The sequence below is a fragment of the Grampus griseus genome (assembly GCF_964374135.1).
Source record: "Grampus griseus genome assembly, chromosome: 5".
In the NCBI taxonomy this organism is placed as follows: domain Eukaryota; kingdom Metazoa; phylum Chordata; class Mammalia; order Artiodactyla; family Delphinidae; genus Grampus; species Grampus griseus.
In genome coordinates, this window is record NC_138998.1 from 62,594,662 (window position 1) to 62,599,143 (window position 4,482).

Consider the following 4,482-nt stretch of genomic DNA (forward strand, 5'->3'; position numbering starts at 1 on the left):
GTGGGCTCAGTAGTTGTGGCTCACAGGCTCTAGAGCACAGGCTCAGTAGTTGTGGCACATGGGCTTAGTTGCAACATGGCATGTGGGATCTTCCTGGACCAGGGCTCAAACCCGTGTCCCCTGCATTGGCAGGCAGATTCTTAACCACTGTACCACCAGGGAAGTCCATGGCATTGTTTATTTTTAATTTTTCAATTTTTATTTATTTATTTTTACCTAAAATCTTTTTAAAAAATTTTTCTTCCAGTTTTATTGAGATATAATTGACATACAGCACTGTTTAAGGGATACAGCATAATGATTTGACTTACATACATCATGAAATGATTATCACAATAAGTTTACTGAACATCCATCATCTCATATAGAAACAAAAATTTAAAAATACACAGAGAGGTGTTACTCCAGTACTTTTTGCTTCAGACAACATGCTCCAGGTCCTACCTGCTGGTACAAGGAGAATGAGAGACATGTAGAGCAGACCTGGACTCAACCTGAAGTAGGGTTTGCCCAAGTGAGTCCAGACTAGATCAGCCAACTTCCAGCCAAACCACAGAAAAAAGAAAAGAAAATTTTTTTCCTTATAATGAGAACACTTAGGATTTACTCTGTTAACAGTTTTCATACATAACATACAGCAGTGTTAATTATATTTTTCATGCTGTGTGTTACATCCCTAGTACTTATTTAACTTATAATTGGAAGTTTGTACCTTTTGACTGCCTTCATCCAATTCCCCCTCCCCTACTCACCACCTGTGGTAACCACAAATCTGGTCTCTTTTTCTGAGTTTGTTTTTGAAGTATAATGGACCTACACCACTATGTTAGTTCCTGTTACACAACACAGTGATTTGGTATTTCTATACATTTCAAAATGATCACCTTGGTAAGTCTAGTTATGATATGTCACCATACAAAGATATTACATAGTTATTGATTATATTCCCCATACTATATATAGCTATATATGTATGGATGATTATTTTAAGATGCTGATCTCCTTTTTTATTTTTAAGATGCTGATCTCTTAAGTTCAAACAAATTTTAACAATCCTGCATTATTACTCCCTGCTCACATTTACTGTTTTTGACATCATATTGTACATCTTTTTGTTTTGTGTATCCCTTAACTACTTATTGCAAATATAAATGATTATACTACTTTTTTTTTAAGGTACATGCTTTTATTCATACCATTCCTCCAATCTACTTGTTGGATTATTATTCACCTTTTTTTAAAAATTGAAGTATAGCTGATTTACAATGTTTTGTTAGTTTCAGGCATTCAGCAAAGTGATTCATATATATATATATATATATTTCAGATTCTTTTTCATACAGCTTATTACAAAATATTGAGTATAATTCCCTGTTCTGTACAGTAGGTCCTTGTTGTTATATCTATTTTATATAGAGTAGTGTGTATATATTACTCCCAAATTCCTAATTTATCCCTCCCCCCGATTTTACTACTTTTGTCTTTTAACCTTCCTACTAGCTTTATACCTAGCTCATTTACCTCCTTTACTGTATATTTGCCTTAACCAATGAGATTTTTCCTTTTGCAATTTTCATGTTTTCCTTTTGCAATTTTCCACCCCTCCTACCCGTCTCATTGTTGTACCTTCTTTATATCTTTAGCTGTACATCTTTTCTGCTAGTCTTCTGGTTTTTCTCATCCATAGCTGCTCTGTAAATAGTTATAATTTTGCTGTGCCCATGGGAGGAGGGTCTTCCCACTCCAGCATCTTGGCCACCTCCTGGCATTGTTAACCACCCCTCTTCTTTGAACCTCTCTCTTGGCTTCTGTAATAACATTCTCCTTTTCTCTGGCAATTCTTTCTCAATCTTCTTTTCATGCCACTTAAATACAATGTGCCCCCCATTTAATATACCTTATTGGAACTTCCATTCAAATTACCATAAGAATATATGCTCACTGAAACAAGTCAATAAGCAGGGACGTGTACAAAGAAAGAGCCAACTATATCCTTTTCTGTATTTAGAGCTAATTTAGGATTCTAAAACTACTAAAATTTTTAATATTTTGAAATCTAAAGATTGATCTGGGTTGAAATAAGCCCAGATTCCATGACCCAAATGAAAGTATGTCTGTATTGCAAAGAAGGCTGAAGGCAGTGAGACCAATTAGGAGGTTGTTACTTTGTATCCAAGTGAGAGGGGATGGCAGTTTGTACAGGGGATTGGCAGTGGATATGGTAAAACAGACCCATTCGCTGGGTATTTAGAAGATGGAATCATAGAGCTAAATGATTGATAAGAAAAGGGAGATGAGGGAGAGCAGGAATGAAGGATGCCCTCCAGGTTTCCAGGTAAAACATGTGGGAGGATGAGGGTGACAAACTGAAATAGAATGTGGGAGGAGGAGCCAGTTTGGGGAAGAAACTGGTATTGGTATTTAGTTTGAGCACACTGAGTTTTAAATGCCAGGGTGACATCCAGGAATATAAGTCCTGTGGCCACCTGGGTACATGAACCTGGAGTTAAGGATTCAGAGAAGGGAGTTATCTGCTTATTATGACAAAGGGAGCTATGGTCACACACAAGCTTGTGTCAGGAAACAGTGTCCAGTGAGAAGGGAAAAGTGGCCTGGGATAGAACCCCGAGGGGCCTCACATTTACAAGGGAGCAGAAGGAGAATCCTGATAGAGCATCCACCATTGCTCTCTCTTTTTACCATCTGTTACTTTGCATCCCAACTATCTGGTTCTTGGCCTGTGGGGTGTATTGATCATGCCTTTTTTTTTTTTTTTTTTTTTTTGGATCATGCCTTTTTATTTGCTGTATTTCTGGTGTTTTGACATCTAGGGCCTTGTTGACGCTGGAGAGACTTCTCCTTCCAGGGCTAGCCAGCTCTTAGAGATAACAAAGGGCTTGGGGCAGTAATCCAGTTCCCATGGCTGTCTGCCAGCCTGTGCCCCTCACAAGCAAACAGGTGCTGGAAATGGCATCACCAGGAATCTAGTGTCTAACTCACATAATACTTAGATCCATTGTTTAGGGTCAGTGGAGTTGGTTTCTGGGTATAGAGAGGAGGTGGTGTCTTCAAGGGCCGGGTAGAGCAGGAACTGGAACAAGGTAGGAGAAGACATGCCTGGAGGAGTCAGTAGGAATATGAAAGTTGATGTGATTTTGTATCATGGGGTGAAGGGCTAGAAACCAGGGTCATAACCCTGCAGGCAATCTAGAGTATCTGGTCTATTTATAGTGTAGTCCTTGAGGTCCTCCAAGAACTGAGACCACACAGTTAGTTTTCTTTCCATTCCAGCTCCCAGCAAGAAGCAAAAACACAGGGTGTAGCGGACCATGGCCCACCCTCACACACATGGAGGCTGCAGGGGTCGCCCAAGACTGCCACTTGGCAGGTGGAACCATTAAACAGATAGGAGCCAAAGTAGTTCCTGGGCAGTAGTGGGTTGGTTTAGGGGAACACCCAGTGTCCCTTATCGCCCACCTGCCAAGAATCCAAAAACGTGATTTCTTGCATCTCTTCAGAAATCTGATCTTATGTTTCTACAAATAGGCAAATCTTCAGAGGAAAACAAAACAAAACACAAAACCCGTCTAGAGGAACCTCCGGTTAATTGTCTGGCAGGGGTAGATGGACCATTTGTAAGAGGAGTATCTCTAGCTACCTTTCCACTTCCCCCAGCCATACACAAGGTGCTGACAACTGACCCCAGACCCATCCTTTCTGGCAGGAGGTCCTGATTGGTCCCAAGAATTTCACCTGATTCTTCTCCCAGTTAGATCATCATTCTTTGCAAGGGGATCCAAGGTGGGTTGTGGATGTGGTTTTCCTGAATACCAAAAAAATACTGAGAGAGAAATACGGGAGAGAGCAAATAAATGGATCTCAGAGTAAAAACTATTTATGTAAAAGAACTGCTTATATTTTTAAAATATGGAAGGGTAAGCCATAACATGTTTTGAAAGGTTATCTGTAGAAGGAGGGGGCAATAGAGTGGAGAGGAGAGGAGTGAAAGGTAATGTTTGTAGATTTGACTTAGCAACTATGTAAATATCTTACATAATTATAAAACAACGTTAAGATTTAAAAACAATCTCTTGGGCTTCCCTGGTGGCGCAGTGGTTGAGAGTCCGCCTGCCGATGTACGGGACACGGGTTCGTGCCCCGGTCCGGGAGGATCCCACATGCCGCGGAGCGGCTGGGCCCGTGAGCCATGGCCGCTGAGCCTGTGCATCCGGAGCCTGTGCTCCGCAACGGGAGAGGCCACAACAGTGAGAGGCCCGCATACTGCCAAAAAAAAAAAAAAAAAAAAAAAATCTCTTAAAAATTGAAAGAAAAATAAAACAAATGAACTTAACTGTAAACCAAATAGTGGGGAAGTCACACAGAGGGGATCTATTTCAAGTGAGTTTAAAACATAGTAATATGACTGCTTATCCCAGTGGGTTATACCCTTAGGACAAAAAGAACTGCTTCAAGAGTTTTAAA